This window comes from Macaca mulatta, chromosome 13 (assembly GCF_049350105.2).
Source record: "Macaca mulatta isolate MMU2019108-1 chromosome 13, T2T-MMU8v2.0, whole genome shotgun sequence".
NCBI lineage: Eukaryota > Metazoa > Chordata > Mammalia > Primates > Cercopithecidae > Macaca > Macaca mulatta.
Genome location: NC_133418.1, coordinates 28,417,812 through 28,441,570, shown reverse-complemented (window position 1 = coordinate 28,441,570; position 23,759 = coordinate 28,417,812).

Here is a 23,759-nt window from a genome sequence, read left to right as displayed (position 1 = left end):
GCTGTAACTCGGTGACATGAATTCACGGAACACAAAGAACTTTCTCAGAAAGCTTCTTTCTCTTTGTTATCGGAGGATATTTCCTTTGGCCCTATAGTCTTCCAAGGGATCCGAAATATCTGTTCTCAGATTCCACAGAAATAAGGCTAGCAAAGAGATCCACGAAATACAGATGTAACTCTGTGAGGTGAATTAACAGAACACGAAGCAGTTTCTCAGAAAGCTTCTTTCCTGATTTCATCTGAGCATATTTCCTTTTTCACCATAGCCCTCTATGGGCTTCCAAATATCACTTTTCCAATTCCACAAGAACTGTCTTAGCGAAAGTCGTCTTGAGGGAATAGCTGTAAATCTGTGAGATAATTTCACAGAACACAAAGAAGTTTCTCAGAAAGCTTCTTTCTCTTTGTTATCGTAGGATATTTCCTTTGGCCCTATAGTCTTCCAAGGGATCCGAAACATCTGTTCTCAGATTCCACAGAAATAAGGCTAGCAAAGAGATGCACGAAATACAGATGTAACTCTGTGAGGTGAATTAAGAGAACACTAAGCAGTTTCTCAGAAAGCTTCTTTCCAGATTTCATCTGAGGATATTTCCTTTTTCACCATAGCCCTCTATGGCCTTCCAAATATCACTTTGCCAATTCCACAAGAACTGTCTTAGCGAAAGGCTTCTTGAGGGGAAAGCTGTAACTCTGTGAGATGATTTCACAGAACACAAAGAAGTTTCTCAGAAAGCTTCTTTCTCTTTGTTATCGGAGGATATTTCCTTTGGCCCTATAGTCTTCCAACGGATCCGAAATATCTGTTCTCAGATTCCACAGAAATAAGGCTAGCAAAGAGATCCACGAAATACAGATGCAACTCTGTGAGATGAATTAACAGAACACTAAGCAGTTTCTCTGAAAGCTTCTTTTCAGATTTCATCTGAGGATATTTCCTTTTTCACCATAGCCCTCTATGGGCTTCCAAATGTCACTTTGCCAATTCCACAAGAACTGTCTTAGCGAAAGGCTTCTTGAGGGGAAAGCTGTAACTCTGTGAGATGATTTCACAGAACACAGGGAAGTTTCTCAGAAAGCTTCTTTCTCCTTGTTATCGAAGGGTATTTCCTTTGGCCCTATAGTCTTCCAAGGGATCCGAAATATCTGTTCTCCGAATCCACAGAAATAAGGCTAGCAAAGAGATCCACGAAATACAGATGTAACTCTGTGAGATGAATTAACAGAAAAATAAGCAGTTTCTCAGCAAGCTTCTTTCCAGATTACATCTGAGGATATTTCCTTTTTCACCATAGCCCTCTATGGGCTTCCAAATATCACTTTGCCAGTTCCACAAGAACTGTCTTAGCGAAAGGCTTCTTGAGGGGAAAGCTGTAACTCAGTGAGATGATTTCACTGAACACAAAGAAGTTTCTCAGAAAGCTTCTTTCTCTTTGTTATCGGAGGATATTTCCTTTGGCCCTAAACTCTTCCAAGGGATCCGAAATATCTGTTCTCAGATTGCACAGAAATAAGGCTAGCAAAGAGATCCATGAAATACAGATGTAACTCTGTGAGATGAATCAACAGAACCCTAAGCAGTTTCTCAGAAAGCTTCTTTCCAGATTTCATCTGAGGATATTTCCTTTTTCACCATAGCCCTCTATGGGCTTCCAAGTATCACTTTGCCAATTCCACAAGAACTGTCTTAGCGAAAGGCCTCTTGAGGGGAAAGCTGTAACTCTGTGAGATGATTTCACAGAACACAAAGAAGTTTCTCAGAAAGCTTCTTTCTCTTTGTTATAGGAGGATATTTCCTTTGGCCCTATAGTCTTCCAAGGGATCCGAAATATCTGTTCTCAGATTCCACAGAAATAAGGCTAGCAAAGAGATTCACGAAATACAGATGTAACTCTGTGAGATGAATTTACAGAACACTAAGCAGTTTCTCAGAAAGCTTCTTTCCAGATTTCATCTGAGGATATTTCCATTTTCACCATAGCTCTCTATGGGCTTCCAAATATCACTTTGCCAATTCCACAAGAACTGTCTTAGCGAAAGGCTTATTGAGGGGAAAGCTGTAACTCTGTGAGATGATTTCACAGAACACAAAGAAGTTTCTCAGAAAGTTTCTTTCTCTTTGTTATCGGAGGATAATTCCTTTGGCCCTATAGTCTTCCAAGGGATCCGAAATATCTGTTCTCAGATTCCACAGAAAAAAGGCTAGCAAAGAGATTCATGAAATACAGATGTAACTCTGTGAGATGAATATACAGAACACTAAGCAGTTTCTCAGAAAGCTTCTTTCCAGATTTCATCTGTGGATATTTCCATTTTCACCATAGCTCTCTATGGGCTTCCAAATATCACTTTGCCAATTCCACAAGAACTGTCTTAGTGAAAGGCTTCTTGTGGGGAAAGCTGTAACTCAGTGAGATGATTTCACTGAAGACAAAGAAGTTTCTCAGAAAGCTTCTTTCTCTTTGTTATCGGAGGATATTACCTTTGGCCCTATAGTCTTCAAAGGGATCCGAAATATCTGTTTTCAGATTCCACAGAAATAAGGCTAGCAAGGAGATCCACGAAATACAGATGTAACTCTGTGAGATGAATTAACAGAACAGTAAGCAGTTTCTCAGAAAGCTTCTTTCCAGATTTCATCTGAGGATATTTCCATTTTCACCGTAGCCCTCTATGGTCTTCCAAATATCACTTTGCCAATTCCACAAGAACTGTCTTAGCGAAAGGCTTCTTGAGTGGAAAGCTGTAACTGTGTGAGATGATTTCACAGAACACAAAGAAGTTTCTCAGAAAGCTTCTTTCTCTTTGTTATCGGAGGATATTTCCTTTGGCTCTATAGTCTTCCAAGGGATCCGAAATATCTGTTCTCAGATTCCACAGAAATAAGGCTAGCAAAGAGATCCACGAAATACAGATGTAACTCTGTGAGATGAATTAACAGAACACTAAGCAGTTTCTCAGAAAGCTTCTTTCCAGATTTCATCTGAGGATATTTCCTTTTTCACCCTAGCCCTCTATGGCCTTCCAAATATCAGTTTGCCAATTCCACAAGAACTGTCTTAGTGAAAGGCTTCTTGAGGGGAAAGCTGTAACTCTGTGAGATGATTTCACAGAACAGAAAGAAGTTTCTCAGAAAGCTTCTTTCTCTTTGTTATCGGAGGATATTTCCTTTGGCCCTATAGTCTTCAAAGGGATCCGAAATATCTGTTCTCAGATTGCACAGAAATAAGGCTAGCAAAGAGATCCACGAAATACAGATGTGACTCTGTGAGGTAAATTAACAGAACACTAAGCAGTTTCTCAGAAAGCTTCTTTCCAGATTTCATCTGAGGATATTTCCTTTTTCACCATAGCCCTCTATGGGCTTCCAAATATCACTTTGCCAATTCCACAAGAACTGTCTTAGCGAAAGGCTTCTTGAGGGGAAAGCTGTAACTCGGCGAGATGATTTCACAGAACACAAAGAAGTTTCTCAGAAAGCTTCTTTCTCTTTGTTATCGTAGGATATTTCCTTTGGCCCTATAGTCTTCCAAGGGATCCGAAATATCTGTTCTCAGATTCCACAGAAATAAGGCTAGCAAAGAGATCCACGAAATACAGATGTAACTCTGTGAGGTGAATTAACAGAACACTTAGCAGTTTCTCAGAAAGCTTCTTTCCAGATTTCATCTGAGGATATTTCCTTTTTCACCATAGCCCTCTAAGGGCTTCCAAATATCACTTTGCCAATTCCACAAGAACTGTCTTAGCGAAAGGCTTCTGGAGGGGAAAGCTGTAACTCTGTGAGATGATTTCACAGAACACAAAGAAGTTTCTCAGAAAGCTTCTTTCTCTTTGTTATCGGAGGATATTTCCTTTGGCCCTATAGTCTTCCAAGGGATCCGAGATATCTGTTCTCAGATTCCACAGAAATAAGGCTAGCAAAGAGTTCCACGAAATACAGATGTAACTCTGTGAGATGAATTAACAGAACACTCAGCAGTTTCTCTGAAAGCTTCTTCTCAGATTTCATCTGAGGATATTTCCTTTTTCACCATAGCCCTCTATGGGCTTCCAAATGTCACTTTGCCAATTCCACAAGAACTGTCTTAGCGAAAGGCTTCTTGAGGGGAAAGCTGTAACTCTGTGAGATGATTTCACAGAACACAGGGAAGTTTCTCAGAAAGCTTCTTTCTCCTTGTTATCGAAGGGTATTTCCTTTGGCCCTATAGGCTTCCAAGGGATCCGAAATATCTATTCTCCGAATCCACAGAAATAAGGCTAGCAAAGAGATCCACGAAATACAGATGTAACTCTGTGAGATGAATCAACAGAACCCTAAGCAGTTTCTCAGAAAGCTTCTTTCCAGATTTCATCTGAGGATATTTCCTTTTTCACCATAGCCCTCTATGGGCTTCCAAGTATCACTTTGCCAATTCCACAAGAACTGTCTTAGCGACAGGCTTCTTGAGGGGAAAGCTGTAACTCTGTGAGATGATTTCACAGAACACAAAGAAGTTTCTCAGAAAGCTTCTTTCTCTTTGTTATCGGAGGATATTTCCTTTGGCCCTATAGTCTTCCAAGGGATCCGAAATATCTGTTCTCAGATTCCACAGAAATAAGGCTAGCAAAGAGATTCACGAAATACAGATGTAACTCTGTGAGATGAATTAACAGAACACTAAGCAGTTTCTCAGAAAGCTTCTTTCCAGATTTCATCTGAGGATATTTCCTTTTTCACCGTAGCCCTCTATGGGCTTCCAAGTATCACATTGCCAATTCCACAAGAACTGTCTTAGCGAAAGGCTTATTGAGGGGAAAGCTGTAACTCTGTGAGATGATTTCACAGAACACAAAGAAGTTTCTCAGAAAGTTTCTTTCTCTTTGTTATCGGAGGATAATTCCTTTGGCCCTATAGTCTTCCAAGGGATCCGAAATATCTGTTCTCAGATTCCACAGAAAAAAGGCTAGCAAAGAGATTCATGAAATACAGATGTAACTCTGTGAGATGAATATACAGAACACTAAGCAGTTTCTCAGAAAGCTTCTTTCCAGATTTCATCTGAGGATATTTCCATTTTCACCATAGCTCTCTATGGGCTTCCAAATATCACTTTGCCAATTCCACAAGAACTGTCTTAGCGAAAGGCTTCTTGTGGGGAAAGCTGTAACTCAGTGAGATGATATCACTGAAGACAAAGAAGTTTCTCAGAAAGCTTCTTTCTCTTTGTTATCTGAGGATATTACCTTTGGCCCTATAGTCTTCAAAGGGATCCGAAATATCTGTTTTCAGATTCCACAGAAATAAGGCTAGCAAAGAGATCCACGAAATACAGATGTAACTCTGTGAGATGAATTAACAGAACAGTAAGCAGTTTCTCAGAAAGCTTCCTTCCAGATTTCATCTGAGGATATTTCCATTTTCACCGTAGCCCTCTATGGGCTTCCAAATATCACTTTGCCAATTCCACAAGAACTGTCTTAGCGAAAGGCTTCTTGAGGGGAAAGCTGTAACTCGGCGAGATGATTTCACAGAACACAAAGAAGTTTCTCAGAAAGCTTCTTTCTCTTTGTTATCGGAGGATATTTCCTTTGGCCCTATAGTCTTCCAAGGGATCCGAAATATCTGTTCTCAGATTCCACAGAAATAAGGCTAGCAAAGAGATCCACGAAATACAGATGTAACTCTGTGAGGTGAATTAACAGAACACTTAGCAGTTTCTCAGAAAGCTTCTTTCCAGATTTCATCTGAGGATATTTCCTTTTTCACCATAGGCCTCTACGGGCTTCCAAATATCACTTTGCCAATTCCACAAGAACTGTCTTAGCGAAAGGCTTCTGGAGGGGAAAGCTGTAACTCTGTGAGATGATTTCACAGAACACAAAGAAGTTTCTCAGAAAGCTTCTTTCTCTTTGTTATCGGAGGATATTTCCTTTGGCCCTACACTCTTCAAAGGGATCCGAAATATCTGTTCTCAGATTCCACAGAAATAAGGCTAGCAAAGAGATCCACGAAATACAGATGTAACTCCGTGAGATGAATTAACAGAACACTAAGTAGTTTCTCAGAAAGCTTCTTTCCAGATTTCATCTGAGCATATTTCCTTTTTCACCATAGCCCTCTATGGGCTTCCAAATATCACTTTGCCAATTCCACAAGAACTGTCTTAGCGAAAGGCTTCTTGAGGGGAAAGCTGTAACTCGGTGAGATGAATTCACGGAACACAAAGAAGTTTCTCAGAAAGCTTCTTTCTCTTTGTTATCGGAGGATATTTCCTTTGGCCCTATAGTCTTCCAAGGGATCCGAAACATCTGTTCTCAGATTCCACAGAAATAATGCTAGCAAAGAGATCCACGAAATACAGATGTAACTCTGTGAGGTGAATTAACAGAACACTAAGCAGTTTCTCAGAAAGCTTCTTTCCAGATTTCATCTGAGGATATTTCCTTTTTCACCATAGCCCTCTATGGGCTTCCAAATATCACTTTGCCAATTCCACAAGAACTGTCTTAGCGAAAGGCTTCCTGAGGGGAAAGCTGTAACTCTGTGAGATGATTTCACAGAACACAAAGAAGTTTCTCAGAAAGCTTCTTTCTCTTTGTTATCGGAGGATATTTCCTTTGGCCCTATAGTCTTCCAAGGGATCCGAGATATCTGTTCTCAGATTCCACAGAAATAAGGCTAGCAAAGAGTTCCACGAAATACAGATGTAACTCTGTGAGTTGAATTAACAGAACACTCAGCAGTTTCTCTGAAAGCTTCTTCTCAGATTTCATCTGAGGATATTTCCTTTTTCACCATAGCCCTCTATGGGCTTCCAAATGTCACTTTGCCAATTCCACAAGAACTGACTTAGCGAAAGGCTTCTTGAGGGGAAAGCTGTAACTCTGTGAGATGATTTCACAGAACACAGGGAAGTTTCTCAGAAAGCTTCTTTCTCCTTGTTATCGAAGGGTATTTCCTTTGGCCCTATAGGCTTCCAAGGGATCCGAAATATCTATTCTCCGAATCCACAGAAATAAGGCTAGCAAAGAGATCCACGAAATACAGATGTAACTCTGTGAGATGAATTAACAGAACACTAAGCAGTTTCTCAGCAAGCTTCTTTCCAGATTACATCTGAGGATATTTCCTTTTTCACCATAGCCCTCTAAGGGCTTCCAAATATCACTTTGCCAGTTCCACAAGAACTGTCTTAGCCAATGGCTTCTTGAGGGGAAAGCTGTAACTCTGTGAGATGATTTCACAGAACACAAAGAAGTTTCTCAGAAAGCTTCTTTCTCTTTGTTATCGGAGGATATTTCCTTTGGCCCTATACTCTTCCAAGGGATCCGAAATATCTGTTCTCAGATTGCAAAGAAATAAGGCTAGCAAAGAGATTCACGAAATACAGATGTAACTCTGTGAGATGAATTTACAGAACACTAAGCAATTTCTCAGAAAGCTTCTTTCCAGATTTCATCTGAGGATAGTTCCATTTTCACCATAGCTCTCTATGGGCTTCCAAATATCACTTTGCCAATTCCACAAGAACTGTCTTTGCGAAAGGCTTCTTGAGGGGAAAGCTGTAACTCTGTGAGATGATTTCACCGAACACAAAGAAGTTTCTCAGAAACCTTCTTTCTCCATGTTATCGGAGGATATTTCCTTTGGCCCTATATTCTTCAAAGGGATCCGAAATATCTGTTCTCAGATTCCACAGAAATAAGGCTAGCAAAGAGATCCACGAAATACAGATGTAACTCTGTGAGATGAATATACAGAACACTAAGCAGTTTCTCAGAAAGCTTCTTTCCAGATTTCATCTGAGGATATTTCCTTTTTCACCATAGCCCTCTAAGGGCTTCCAAATATCACTTTGCCAATTCCACAAGAACTGTCTTAGCGAAAGGCCTCTTGTGGGGAAAGCTGTAACTCAGTGAGATGATTTCACTGAAGACAAAGAAGTTTCTCAGAAAGCTTCTTTCTCTTTGTTATCGGAGGATATTACCTTTGGCCCTATAGTCTTCAAAGGGATCCGAAATATCTGTTTTCAGATTCCACAGAAATAAGGCTAGCAAAGAGATCCACGAAATACAGATGTAACTCTGTGAGATGAATTAACAGAACAGTAAGCAGTGTCTCAGAAAGCTTCTTTCCAGATTTCATCTGAGGATATTTCCATTTTCACCGTAGCCCTCTATGGTCTTCCAAATATCACTTTGCCAATTCCACAAGAACTGTCTTAGCGAAAGGCTTCTTGAGTGGAAAGCTGTAACTGTGTGAGATGATTTCACAGAACACAAAGAAGTTTCTCAGAAAGCTTCTTTCTCTTTGTTATCGGAGGATATTTCCTTTGGCTCTATAGTCTTCCAAGGGATCCGAAATATCTGTTCTCAGATTCCACAGAAATAAGGCTAGCAAAGAGATCCACGAAATACAGATGTAACTCTGTGAGATGAATTAACAGAACACTAAGCAGTTTCTCAGAAAGCTTCTTTCCAGATTTCATCTGAGGATATTTCCTTTTTCACCCTAGCCCTCTATGGCCTTCCAAATATCAGTTTGCCAATTCCACAAGAACTGTCTTAGTGAAAGGCTTCTTGAGGGGAAAGCTGTAACTCTGTGAGATGATTTCACAGAACACAAGGAAGTTTCTCAGAAAGCTTCTTTCTCTTTGTTATCGGAGGATATTTCCTTTGGCCCTATAGTCTTCAAAGGGATCCGAAATATCTGTTCTCAGATTGCACAGAAATAAGGCTAGCAAAGAGATCCACGAAATACAGATGTGACTCTGTGAGTTGAATTAACAGAACACTAAGCAGTTTCTCAGAAAGCTTCTTTCCAGATTTCATCTGAGGATATTTCCTTTTTCACCATAGCCCTCTATGGGCTTCCAAATATCACTTTGCCAATTCCACAAGAACTGTCTTAGCGAAAGGCTTCTTGAGGGGAAAGCTGTAACTCGGCGAGATGATTTCACAGAACACAAAGAAGTTTCTCAGAAAGCTTCTTTCTCTTTGTTATCGGATTATATTTCCTTTGGCCCTATAGTCTTCCAAGGGATCCGAAATATCTGTTCTCAGATTCCACAGAAATAAGGCTAGCAAAGAGATCCACGAAATACAGATGTAACTCTGTGAGGTGAATTAACAGAACACTTAGCAGTTTCTCAGAAAGCTTCTTTCCAGATTTCATCTGAGGATATTTCCTTTTTCACCATAGGCCTCTACGGGCTTCCAAATATCACTTTGCCAATTCCACAAGAACTGTCTTAGCGAAAGGCTTCTGGAGGGGAAAGCTGTAACTCTGTGAGAAGATTTCACAGAACACAAAGAAGTTTCTCAGAAAGATTCTTTCTCTTTGTTATCGGAGGATATTTCCTTTGGCCCTACACTCTTCAAAGGGATCCGAAATATCTGTTCTCAGATTCCACAGAAATAAGGCTAGCAAAGAGATCCACGAAATACAGATGTAACTCCGTGAGATGAATTAACAGAACACTAAGTAGTTTCTCAGAAAGCTTCTTTCCAGATTTCATCTGAGCATATTTCCTTTTTCACCATAGCCCTCTATGGGCTTCCAAATATCACTTTGCCAATTCCACAAGAACTGTCTTAGCGAAAGGCTTCTTGAGGGGAAAGCTGTAACTCGGTGAGATGAATTCACGGAACACAAAGAAGTTTCTCAGAAAGCTTCTTTCTCTTTGTTATCGGAGGATATTTCCTTTGGCCCTATAGTCTTCCACGGGATCCGAAATATCTGTTCTCAGATTCCACAGAAATAAGGCTAGCAAAGATATCCACGAAATACAGATGTAACTCTGTGAGGTGAATTAACAGAACACGAAGCAGTTTCTCAGAAAGCTTCTTTCCAGATTTCATCTGAGCATATTTCCTTTTTCACCATAGCCCTCTATGGCCTTCCAAATATCACTTTGCCAATTCCACAAGAACTGTCTTAGCGAAAGTCTTCTTGAGAGAATAGCTGTAAATCTGTGAGATAATTTAACAGAACACAAAAAACTTTCTCAGAAAGCTTCTTTCTCTTTGTTATCGGAGGATATTTCCTTTGGCCCTATAGTCTTCCAAGGGATCCGAAACATCTGTTCTCAGATTCCACAGAAATAATGCTAGCAAAGAGATCCACGAAATACAGATGTAACTCTGTGAGGTGAATTAACAGAACACTAAGCAGTTTCTCAGAAAGCTTCTTTCCAGATTTCATCTGAGGATATTTCCTTTTTCACCATAGCCCTCTATGGGCTTCCAAATATCACTTTGCCAATTCCACAAGAACTGTCTTAGCGAAAGGCTTCTGGAGGGGAAAGCTGTAACTCTCTGAGATGATTTCACAGAACACAAAGAAGTTTCTCAGAAAGCTTCTTTCTCTTTGTTATCGGAGGATATTTCCTTTGGCCCTATAGTCTTCCAAGGGATCCGAGATATATGTTCTCAGATTCCACAGAAATAAGGCTAGCAAAGTGTTCCACGAAATACAGATGTAACTCTGTGAGATGAATTAACAGAACACTCAGCAGTTTCTCTGAAAGCTTCTTCTCAGATTTCATCTGAGGATATTTCCTTTTTCACCATAGCCCTCTATGGGCTTCCAAATGTCACTTTGCCAATTCCACAAGAACTGTCTTAGCGAAAGGCTTCCTCAGGGGAAAGCTGTAACTCTGTGAGATGATTTCACAGAACACAGGGAAGTTTCTCAGAAAGCTTCTTTCTCCTTGTTATCGAAGGGTATTTCCTTTGGCCCTATAGGCTTCCAAGGGATCCGAAATATCTATTCTCCGAATCCACAGAAATAAGGCTAGCAAAGAGATCCACGAAATACAGATGTAACTCTGTGAGATGAATTAACAGAACACTAAGCAGTTTCTCAGAAAGCTTCTTTCCAGATTACATCTGAGGATATTTCCTTTTTCACCATAGCCCTCTAAGGGCTTCCAAATATCACTTTGCCAGTTCCACAAGAACTGTCTTAGCGAAAGGCTTCTTGAGGGGAAAGCTGTAACTCTGTGAGATGATTTCACAGAACACAAAGAAGTTTCTCAGAAAGCTTCTTTCTCTTTGTTATCGGAGGATATTTCCTTTGGCCCTATACTCTTCCAAGGGATCCGAAATATCTGTTCTCAGATTGCACAGAAATAAGGCTAGCAAAGAGATCCATGAAATACAGATGTAACTCTGTGAGATGAATCAACAGAACCCTAAGCAGTTTCTCAGAAAGCTTCTTTCCAGATTTCATCTGAGGATATTTCCTTTTTCACCCTAGCCCTCTATGGGCTTCGAAGTATCACTTTGCCAATTCCACAAGAACTGTCTTACCGAAAGGCTTCTTGAGGGGAAAGCTGTAACTCTGTGAGATGATTTCACAGAACACAAAGAAGTTTCTCAGAAATCTTCTTTCTCTTTGTTATCGGAGGATATTTCCTTTGGCCCTATAATCTTCAAAGGGATCCGAAATATCTGTTCTCAGATTGCACAGAAATAAGGCTAGCAAAGAGATCCACGAAATACAGATGTGACTCTGTGAGATGAATTAACAGAACACTAAGCAGTTTCTCAGAAAGCTTCTTTCCAGATTTCATCTGAGGATATTTCCATTTTCACCATAGCCCTCTATGGGCTTCCAAATATCACTTTGCCAATTCCACAAGAACTGTCTTTGCGAAAGGCTTCTTGAGGGGAAAGCTGTAACTCTGTGAGATGATTTCACAGAACACAAAGAAGTTTCTCAGAAAGCTTCTTTCTCTTTGTTATCGGAGGATATTTCCTTTGGCCCTATACTCTTCCAAGGGATCCGAAATATCTGTTCTCAGATTGCACAGAAATTAGGCTAGCAAAGAGATCCATGAAATACAGATGTAACTCTGTGAGATGAATCAACAGAACCCTAAGCAGTTTCTCAGAAAGCTTCTTGCCAGATTTCATCTCAGGATATTTCCTTTTTCACCATAGCCCTCTATGGGCTTCCAAGTATCACTTTGCCAATTCCACAAGAACTGTCTTAGCGAAAGGCTTCTTGAGGGGAAAGCTGTAACTCTGTGAGATGATTTCACAGAACACAAAGAAGTTTCTCAGAAAGCTTCTTTCTCTTTGTTATCGGAGGATACTTCCTTTGGCCCTATACTCTTCAAAGGAATCCAAAATATTTGTTTTCAGATTCCACAGAAATAAGGTTAGCAAAGAGATCCACGAAATGCAGATGTAACTCTGTGAGATGAATTAACAGAACACTAAGCAGTTTCTCAGAAAGCTTCTCTTCAGATTTCATCTGAGGATATTTCCTTTTTCACCATAGCCCTCTATGGGCTTCCAAATATCACTTTGCCAATTCCACAAGAACTGTCTTAGCGAAAGGCTTCTTGAGGGAAAGGTGTAACTCTGTGAGATGATTTCACAGAACACAAAGAAGTTTCTCAGAAAGCTTCTTTCTCTTTGTTATCGGAGGATATTTCCTTTGGCCCTATAGTCTTCAAAGGGATCCGAAATATCTGTTCTCAGATTCCACAGAAATAAGGCTAGCAAAGAGATCCACGAAATGCAGATGTAACTCTGTGAGATGAATTAACAGAACACTAAGAAGTTTCTCAGAAAGCTTCTTTCCAGATTTCATCTGAGCATATTTCCTTTTTCACCATAGCCCTCTATGGGCTTCCAAATATCACTTTGCCAATTCCACAAGAACTGTCTTAGCGAAAGGCTTCTTGAGGGGAAAGCTGTAACTCGGTGAGATGATTTCACAGAACACAAAGAAGTTTCTCAGAAAGCTTCTTTCTCTTTGTTATCGGAGGATATTTCCTTTGGCCCTATAGTCTTTCAAGGGATCCGAAATATCTGTTCTCAGATTCCACAGAAATAAGGCTAGCAAAGAGATCCACGAAATACAGATGTAACTCTGTGAGGTGAATTAACAGAACACTAAGCAGTTTCTCAGAAAGTTTCTTTCCAGATTTCATCTGAGGATATTTCCTTTTTCACCATAGCCCTCTATGGGCTTCCAAATATCACTTTGCCAATTCCACAAGAACTGTCTTATCGAAAGGCTTCTTGAGGGGAAAGCTGTAACTCTGTGAGATGATTTCACAGAACACAAAGAAGTTTCTCAGAAAGCTTCTTTCTCTTTGTTATCGGAGGATATTTCCTTTGGTCCTATAGTCTTCCAAGGGATCCGAAATATCTGTTCTCAGATTCCACAGAAATAAGGCTAGCAAAGATATCCACGAAATACAGATGTAACTCTGTGATATGAATTCACAGTACACTAAGGAGTTTCTCAGAAAGCTTCTTTCCAGATTTCATCTGAGCATATTTCCTTTTTCACCATCGCCCTCTATGGGCTTCCAAATATCACTTTGCCAATTCCACAAGAACTGTCTTAGCGAAAGGCTTCTTGAAGGGAAACCTGTAACTCGGCGAGATGATTTCACAGAACACAAAGAAGTTTCTCAGAAAGCTTCTTTCTCTTTGTTATCGTAGGATATTTCCTTTGGCCCTATAGTCTTCCAAGGGATCCGAAATATCTGTTCTCAGATTCCACAGAAATAAGGCTAGCAAAGATATCCACGAAATACAGATGTAACTCTGTGAGGTGAATTAACAGAACACTTAGCAGTTTCTCAGAAAGCTTCTTTCCAGATTTCATCTGAGGATATTTCCTTTTTCACCATAGCCCTCTAAGGGCTTCCAAATATCACTTTGGCAATTCCACAAGAACTGTCTTAGCGAAAGGCTTCTTGAGGGGAAAGCTGTAACTCTGTGAGATGATTTCACAGAACACAAAGAAGTTTCTCAGAAAGCTTCTTTCTCTTTGTTATCGGAGGATATTTCCTTTGGCCCTACACTCTTCAAAGGGATCCGAAATATCTGTTCTCAGATTCCACAGACATAAGGCTAGCAAAGAGATCCACGAAATACAGATGTAACTCCGTGAGATGAATTAACAGAACACTAAGTAGTTTCTCAGAAATCTTCTTTCCAGATTTCATCTGAGCATATTTCCTTTTTCACCATCGCCCTCTATGGGCTTCCAAATATCACTTTGCCAATTCCACAAGAACTGTCTTAGCGAAAGGCTTCTTGAGGGGAAAGCTGTAACTCGGTGAGATGAATTCACGGAACACAAAGAAGTTTCTCAGAAAGCTTCTTTCTCTTTGTTATCGGAGGATATTTCCTTTGGCCCTATAGTCTTCCACGGGATCCGAAATATCTGTTCTCAGATTCCACAGAAATAAGGCTAGCAAAGATATCCACGAAATACAGATGTAACTCTGTGAGGTGAATTAACAGAACACGAAGCAGTTTCTCAGAAAGCTTCTTTCCAGATTTCATCTGAGCATATTTCCTTTTTCACCATAGCCCTCTATGGCCTTCCAAATATCACTTTGCCAATTCCACAAGAACTGTCTTAGCGAAAGGCTTCTGGAGGGGAAAGCTGTAACTCTCTGAGATGATTTCACAGAACACAAAGAAGTTTCTCAGAAAGCTTCTTTCTCTTTGTTATCGGAGGATATTTCCTTTGGCCCTATAGTCTTCCAAGGGATCCGAGATATATGTTCTCAGATTCCACAGAAATAAGGCTAGCAAAGTGTTCCACGAAATACAGATGTAACTCTGTGAGATGAATTAACAGAACACTCAGCAGTTTCTCTGAAAGCTTCTTCTCAGATTTCATCTGAGGATATTTCCTTTTTCACCATAGCCCTCTATGGGCTTCCAAATGTCACTTTGCCAATTCCACAAGAACTGTCTTAGCGAAAGGCTTCTTGAGGGGAAAGCTGTAACTCTGTGAGATGATTTCACAGAACACAGGGAAGTTTCTCAGAAAGCTTCTTTCTCCTTGTTATCGAAGGGTATTTCCTTTGGCCCTATAGGCTTCCAAGGGATCCGAAATATCTATTCTCCGAATCCACAGAAATAAGGCTAGCAAAGAGATCCACGAAATACAGATGTAACTCTGTGAGATGAATTAACAGAACACTAAGCAGTTTCTCAGCAAGCTTCTTTCCAGATTACATCTGAGGATATTTCCTTTTTCACCATAGCCCTCTAAGGGCTTCCAAATATCACTTTGCCAGTTCCACAAGAACTGTCTTAGCGAAAGGCTTCTTGAGGGGAAAGCTGTAACTCTGTGAGATGATTTCACAGAACACAAAGAAGTTTCTCAGAAAGCTTCTTTCTCTTTGTTATCGGAGGATATTTCCTTTGGCCCTATAATCTTCAAAGGGATCCGAAATATCTGTTCTCAGATTGCACAGAAATAAGGCTAGCAAAGAGATCCACGAAATACAGATGTGACTCTGTGAGATGAATTAACAGAACACTAAGCAGTTTCTCAGAAAGCTTCTTTCCAGATTTCATCTGAGGATATTTCCATTTTCACCATAGCCCTCTATGGGCTTCCAAATATCACTTTGCCAATTCCACAAGAACTGTCTTTGCGAAAGGCTTCTTGAGGGGAAAGCTGTAACTCTGTGAGATGATTTCACAGAACACAAAGAAGTTTCTCAGAAAGCTTCTTTCTCTTTGTTATCGGAGGATATTTCCTTTGGCCCTATAGTCTTCCAAGGGATCCGAAATATCTGTTCTCAGATTGCACAGAAATTAGGCTAGCAAAGAGATCCATGAAATACAGATGTAACTCTGTGAGATGAATCAACAGAACCCTAAGCAGTTTCTCAGAAAGCTTCTTGCCAGATTTCATCTCAGGATATTTCCTTTTTCACCATAGCCCTCTATGGGCTTCCAAGTATCACTTTGCCAATTCCACAAGAACTGTCTTAGCGAAAGGCTTCTTGAGGGGAAAGCTGTAACTCTGTGAGATGATTTCACAGAACACAAAGAAGTTTCTCAGAAAGCTTCTTTCTCTTTGTTATCGGAGGATACTTCCTTTGGCCCTATACTCTTCAAAGGAATCCAAAATATTTGTTTTCAGATTCCACAGAAATAAGGTTAGCAAAGAGATCCACGAAATGCAGATGTAACTCTGTGAGATGAATTAACAGAACACTAAGCAGTTTCTCAGAAAGCTTCTCTTCAGATTTCATCTGAGGATATTTCCTTTTTCACCATAGCCCTCTATGGGCTTCCAAATATCACTTTGCCAATTCCACAAGAACTGTCTTAGCGAAAGGCTTCTTGAGGGAAAGGTGTAACTCTGTGAGATGATTTCACAGAACACAAAGAAGTTTCTCAGAAAGCTTCTTTCTCTTTGTTATCGGAGGATATTTCCTTTGGCCCTATAGTCTTCAAAGGGATCCGAAATATCTGTTCTCAGATTCCACAGAAATAAGGCTAGCAAAGAGATCCACGAAATACAGATGTAACTCCGTGAGATGAATTAACAGAACACTAAGTAGTTTCTCAGAAAGGTTCTTTCCAGATTTCATCTGAGCATATTTCCTTTTTCACCATAGCCCTCTATGGGCTTCCAAATATCACTTTGCCAATTCCACAAGAACTGCCTTAGCGAAAGGCTTCTTGAGGGGAAAGCTGTAACTCGGTGAGATGAATTCACGGAACACAAAGAAGTTTCTCAGAAAGCTTCTTTCTCTTTGTTATCGGAGGATATTTCCTTTGGCCCTATAGTCTTCCAAGGGATCCGAAATATCTGTTCTCATATTCCACAGAAATAAGGCTAGCAAAGAGATCCACGAAATACAGATGTAACTCTGTGAGGTGAATTAACAGAACACTTAGCAGTTTCTCAGAAAGCTTCTTTCCAGATTTCATCTGAGCATATTTCCTTTTTCACCATAGCCCTCTATGGGCTTCCAAATATCACTTTGCCAATTCCACAAGAACTGTCTTAGCGAAAGGCTTCTTGAGGGGAAAGCTGTAACTCTGTGAGATGATTTCACAGAACACAAAGAAGTTTCTCAGAAAGCTTCTTTCTCTTTGTTATCGGAGGATATTTCCTTTGGCTCTATAGTCTTCCAAGGGATCCGAAATATCTGTTCTCAGATTCCACAGAAATAAGGCTAGCAAACAGATTCACGAAATACAGATGTAACTCTGTGAGATGAATTTACAGAACACTAAGCAGTTTCTCAGAAAGCTTCTTTCCAGATTTCATCTGAGGATATTTCCATTTTCACCATAGCTCTCTATGGGCTTCCAAATATCACTTTGCCAATTCCACAAGAACTGTCTTAGCGAAAGGCTTCTTGAGGGGAAAGCTGTAACTCTGTGAGATGATTTCACAGAACACAAAGAAGTTTCTCAGAAAGCTTCTTTCTCTTTGTTATCGGAGGATATTTCCTTTGGCCCTATACTCTTCAAAGGAATCCAAAATATTTGTTTTCAGATTCCACAGAAATAAGGTTAGCAAAGAGATCCACGAAATACAGATGTAACTCTGTGAGATGAATTAACAGAACACTAAGCAGTTTCTCAGAAAGCTTCTCTTCAGATTTCATCTGAGGATATTTCCTTTTTCACCATAGCCCTCTATGGGCTTCCAAATATCACTTTGCCAATTCCACAAGAACTGTCTTAGCGAAAGGCTTCTTGAGGGAAAGGTGTAACTCTGTGAGATGATTTCACAGAACACAAAGAAGTTTCTCAGAAAGCTTCTTTCTCTTTGTTATCGGAGGATATTTCCTTTGGCCCTATAGTCTTCCAAGGGATCCGAAATATCTGTTCTCAGATTCCACAGAAATAAGGCTAGCAAAGAGATCCACGAAATGCAGATGTAACTCTGTGAGATGAATTAACAGAACACTAAGCAGTTTCTCAGAAAGCTTCTTTCCAGATTTCATCTGAGCATATTTCCTTTTTCACCATAGCCCTCTATGGGCTTCCAAATATCACTTTGCCAATTCCACAAGAACTGTCTTAGCGAAAGGCTTCTTGAGGGGAAAGCTGTAACTCGGCGAGATGATTTCACAGAACACAAAGAAGTTTCTCAGAAAGCTTCTTTCTCTTTGTTATCGGAGGATATTTCCTTTGGCCCTATAGTCTTTCAAGGGATCCGAAATATCTGTTCTCAGATTCCACAGAAATAAGGCTAGCAAAGAGATCCACGAAATACAGATGTAACTCTGTGAGGTGAATTAACAGAACACTAAGCAGTTTCTCAGAAAGTTTCTTTCCAGATTTCATCTGAGGATATTTCCTTTTTCACCATAGCCCTCTATGGGCTTCCAAATATCACTTTGCCAATTCCACAAGACCTGTCTTATCGAAAGGCTTCTTGAGGGGAAAGCTTTAACTCTGTGAGATGATTTCACAGAACACAAAGAAGTTTCTCAGAAAGCTTCTTTCTCTTTGTTATTGGAGGATATTTCCTTTGGCCCTACACTCTTCAAAGGGATCCGAAATATCTGTTCTCAGATTCCACAGAAATAAGGCTAGCAAAGAGATCCACGAAATACAGATATAACTCCGTGAGATGAATTAACAGAACACTAAGTAGTTTCTCAGAATGCTTCTTTCCAGATTTCATCTGAGGATATTTCCTTTTTCACCCTAGAACTCTATGGGCTTCCCAATATCACTTTGCCAATTCCACAAGAACTGTCTTAGCGAAAGACTTCTTGAGGGGAAAGCTGTAACTCTGTGAGATGATTTCACAGAACACAAAGAAGTTTCTCAGAAAGCTTCTTTCTCTTTGTTATCGGAGGTTATTTCCTTTGGCCCTATAGTCTTCCAAGGAATCCGAAATATCTGTTCTCAGATTCCACAGAAATAAGGCTAGCAAAGAGATCCAAGAAATACAGATGTATCTCTGTGAGATGAATTAATAGAACGCTAAGCAGTTTCTCAGAAAGCTTCTCTCCAGATTTCATCTGAGGATATTTCCTTTTTCACCATAGCCCTCTATGGGCTTCCAAATATCACTTTGCCAATTCCACAAGAACTGTCTTAGCGAAAGGCTTCTTGAGGGAAAGGTGTAACTCTGTGAGATGATTTCACAGAATACAAAGAAGTTTCTCAGAAAGCTTCTTTCTCTTTGTTATCGGAGGATATTTCCTTTGGTCCTATAGTCTTCCAAGGCATCCGAAATATCTGTTCTCAGATTCCACAGAAATAAGGCTAGCAAAGATATCCACGAAATACAGATGTAACTCTGTGATATGAATTCACAGTACACTAAGGAGTTTCTCAGAAATCTTCTTTCCAGATTTCATCTGAGCATATTTCCTTTTTCACCATAGCCCTCTATGGGCTTCCAAATATCACTTTGCCAATTCCACAAGAACTGTCTTAGCGAAAGGCTTCTTGAGGGGAAACCTGTAACTCGGCGAGATGATTTCACAGAACACAAAGAAGTTTCTCAGAAAGCTTCTTTCTCTTTGTTATCGTAGGATATTTCCTTTGGCCCTATAGTCTTCCAAGGGATCCGAAATATCTGTTCTCAGATTCCACAGAAATAAGGCTAGCAAAGAGATCCACGAAATACAGATGTAACTCTGTGAGGTGAATTAACAGAACACTTAGCAGTTTCTCAGAAAGCTTCTTTCCAGATTTCATCTGAGGATATTTCCTTTTTCACCATAGCCCTCTATGGGCTTCCAAATATCACTTTGCCAATTCCACAAGAACTGTCTTAGCGAAAGGCTTCTTGAGGGGAAAGCTGTAACTCTGTGAGATGATTTCACAGAACACAAAGAAGTTTCTCAGAAAGCTTCTTTCTCTTTGTTATCGGAGGATATTTCCTTTGGCCCTACACTCTTCAAAGGGATCCGAAATATCTGTTCTCAGATTCCACAGAAATAAGGCTAGCAAAGAGATCCACGAAATACAGATGTAACTCCGTGAGATGAATTAACAGAACACTAAGTAGTTTCTCAGAAAGCTTCTTTCCAGATTTCATCTGAGCATATTTCCTTTTTCACCATAGCCCTCTATGGGCTTCCAAATATCACTTTGCCAATTCCACAAGAACTGTCTTAGCGAAAGTCTTCTTGAGGGGAAAGCTGTAACTCGGTGAGATGAATTCACGGAACACAAAGAAGTTTCTCAGAAAGCTTCTTTCTCTTTGTTATCGGAGGATATTTCCTTTGGCCCTATAGTCTTCCAAGATATCCGAAATATCTGTTCTCATATTCCACAGAAATAAGGCTAGCAAAGAGATCCACGAAATACAGATGTAACTCTGTGAGGTGAATTAACAGAACACGAAGCAGTTTCTCAGAAAGCTTCTTTCCAGATTTCATCTGAGCATATTTCCTTTTTCACCATAGCCCTCTATGGGCTTCCAAATATCACTTTTCCAATTCCACAAGAACTGTCTTAGCGAAAGTCTTCTTGAGGGAATAGCTGTAAATCTGTGAGATAATTTCACAGAACACAAAGAACTTTCTCAGAAAGCTTCTTTCTCTTTGTTATCGTAGGATATTTCCTTTGGCCCTATAGTCTTCCAAGGGATCCGAAACATCTGTTCTCAGATTCCACAGAAATAAGGCTAGCAAAGAGATCCACGAAATACAGATGTAACTCTGTGAGGTGAATTAACAGAACACTAAGCAGTTTCTCAGAAAGCTTCTTTCCAGATTTCATCTGAGGATATTTCCTTTTTCACCATAGCCCTCTATGGTCTTCCAAATATCACTTTGCCAATTCCACAAGAACTGTCTTAGCGAAAGGCTTCTTGAGGGGAAAGCTGTAACTCTGTGAGATGATTTCACAGAAAACAAAGAAGTTTCTCAGAAACCTTCTTCTCCATGTTATCGGAGGATATTTCCTTTGGCCCTATATTCTTCAAAGGGATCCGAAATATCTGTTCTCAGATTCCACAGAAATAAGGCTAGCAAAGAGATCCACGAAATACAGATGTAACTCTGTGAGATGAATTAACAGAACACTAAGCAGTTTCTCAGAAAGTTTCTTTCCAGATTTCATCTGAGGATATTTCCTTTTTCACCATAGCCCTCTATGGGCTTCCAAATATCACTTTGCCAATTCCACAAGAACTGTCTTAGCGAAAGTCTTCTTGAGGGGAAAGCTGTAACTCCGTGAGATTATTTCACAGAACACAAAGAAGTTTCTCAGAAAGCTTCTTTCTCTTTGTTATCGTAGGATATTTCCTTTGGCCCTATAGTCTTCCAAGGGATCCGAAATATCTGTTCTCAGATTCCACAGAAATAAGGCAAGCAAAGAGATCCACGAAATACAGATGTAACTCTGTGAGGTGAATTAACAGAACACTAAGCAGTTTCTCAGAAAGCTTCTTTCCAGATTTCATCTGAGGATATTTCCTTTTTCACCATAGCCCTCTATGGGCTTCCAAATATCACTTTGCCAATTCCACAAGAACTGTCTTAGCGAAAGGCTTCTTGAGGGGAAAGCTGTAACTCTGTGAGATGATTTCACAGAACACAAAGAAGTTTCTCAGAAAGCTTCTTTCTCTTTGTTATCGGAGGATATTTCCTTTGGCTCTATAGTCTTCCAAGGGATCCGAAATATCTGTTCTCAGATTCCACAGAAATAAGGCTAGCAAAGAGATCCAAGAAATACAGATGTAACTCTGTGAGATGAATTAACAGAACACTAAGCAGTTTCTCAGAACGCTTCTTTCCAGATTTCATCTGAGGATATTTCCTTTTTCACCATAGCCCTCTATGGCCTTCCAAATATCACTTTGCCAATTCCACAGGAACTGTCTTAGTGAAAGGCTTCTTGAGGGGAAAGCTGTTACTCTGTGAGATGATTTCACAGAACACAAAGAAGTTTCTCAGAAAGCTTCTTTCTCTTTGTTATCGGAGGATATTTCCTTTGGCCCTATAGTCTTCCAAGGGATCCGAAATATCTGTTCTCAGATTCCACAGAAATAAGGCAAGCAAAGAGATCCACGAAATACAGATGTAACTCTGTGAGGTGAATTAACAGAACACTAAGCAGTTTCTCAGAAAGCTTCTTTCCAGATTTCATCTGAGGATATTTCCTTTTTCAACATAGCCCTCTATGGGCTTCCAAATATCACTTTGCCAATTCCACAAGAACTGTCTTAGCGAAAGGCTTCTTGAGGGGAAAGCTGTAACTCTGTGAGATGATTTCACAGAACACAAAGAAGTTTCTCAGAAAGCTTCTTTCTCTTTGTTATCGGAGGATATTTCCTTTGGCTCTATAGTCTTCCAAGGGATCCGAAATATCTGTTCTCAGATTCCACAGAAATAAGGCTAGCAAAGAGATCCAAGAAATACAGATGTAACTCTGTGAGATGAATTAACAGAACACTAAGCAGTTTCTCAGAACGCTTCTTTCCAGATGTCATCTAAGGATATTTCCTTTTTCACCATAGCCCTCTATGGCCTTCCAAATATCACTTTGCCAATTCCACAGGAACTGTCTTAGTGAAAGGCTTCTTGAGGGGAAAGCTGTAACTCTGTGAGATGATTTCACAGAACACAAAGAAGTTTCTCAGAAAGCTTCTTTCTCTTTGTTATCGGAGGATATTTCCTTTGGCTCTATAGTCTTCCAAGGGATCCGAAATATCTGTTCTCAGATTCCACAGAAATAAGGCTAGCAAAGAGATCCAAGAAATACAGATGTAACTCTGTGAGATGAATTAACAGAACACTAAGCAGTTTCTCAGAACGCTTCTTTCCAGATTTCATCTGAGGATATTTCCTTTTTCACCATAGCCCTCTATGGCCTTCCAAATATCACTTTGCCAATTCCACAGGAACTGTCTTAGTGAAAGGCTTCTTGAGGGGAAAGCTGTAACTCTGTGAGATGATTTCACAGAACACAAAGAAGTTTCTCAGAAAGCTTCTTTCTCTTTGTTATCGGAGGATATTTCCTTTGGCCCTATAGTCTTCAAAGGGATTCGAAATATCTGTTCTCAGATTCCACAGAAATAAGGCTACCAAAGATATCCACGAAATACAGATGTAACACTGTGAGATGAATTAAGAGAACACTAAGCAGTTTCTCAGAAAGCTTCTTTCCAGATTTCATCTGAGGATATTTCCTTTTTCACCATAGCCCTCTATGGGCTTCCAAATATCACTTTGCCAATCCCACAAGAACTGTCTTTGCGAAAGGCTTCTGGAGGCGAAACCTGTAACTCTGTGAGATGATTTCAGAGAACTCAAAGAGGTTTCTCCGAAAGCTTCTTTCTCTTTGTTATCGGACGATATTTCCTTAGGACCTATAGTCTTCCAAGGGATCCGAAATATCTGTTCTCAGATTCCACAGAAATAAGGCTAGCAAAGAGATCCACGAAACACAGATGTAACTCTGTGAGATGAATTAACAGAACACTAAGCTGTTTCTCAGAAAGCTTCTTTCCAGATATCATCTGAGGATATTTCCTTTTTCACCATAGCCCTCTATGGGCTTCCAAATATCACTTTGCCAATTCCACAAGAAGTGTCTCAGTGAAAGGCTTCTTGAGGGGAAAGCTGTAACCCTGTGACATGATTTCACAGAACACAAAGAAGTTTCTCACAAAGCTTCTTTCTCTTTGTTATCGTAGGATATTTCCTTTGACCATATAGTCTTCCAAGGGATCCGAAATATCTGTTCTCAGATTCCACAGAAATAAGGCTAGCAAAGAGATCCACGAAATACAGATGTAACTCTGTGAGGTGAATTAACAGAACACTAAGCAGTTTCTCAGAAAGCTTCCTTCCAGATTTCATCCGAGGATATTTCCTTTTTCACCATAGCCCTCTAGGGGCTTCCAAATATCACTTTGCCAATTCCACAAGAACTGTCTTAGCGAAAGGCTTCTTGAGGGGAAAGCTGTAACTCTGTGAGATGGTTTCACAGTACACTAAGAAGTTTCTCAGAAAGCTTCTTTCTCTTTGTTATCGTAGGATATTTCCTTTGGCCCTATAG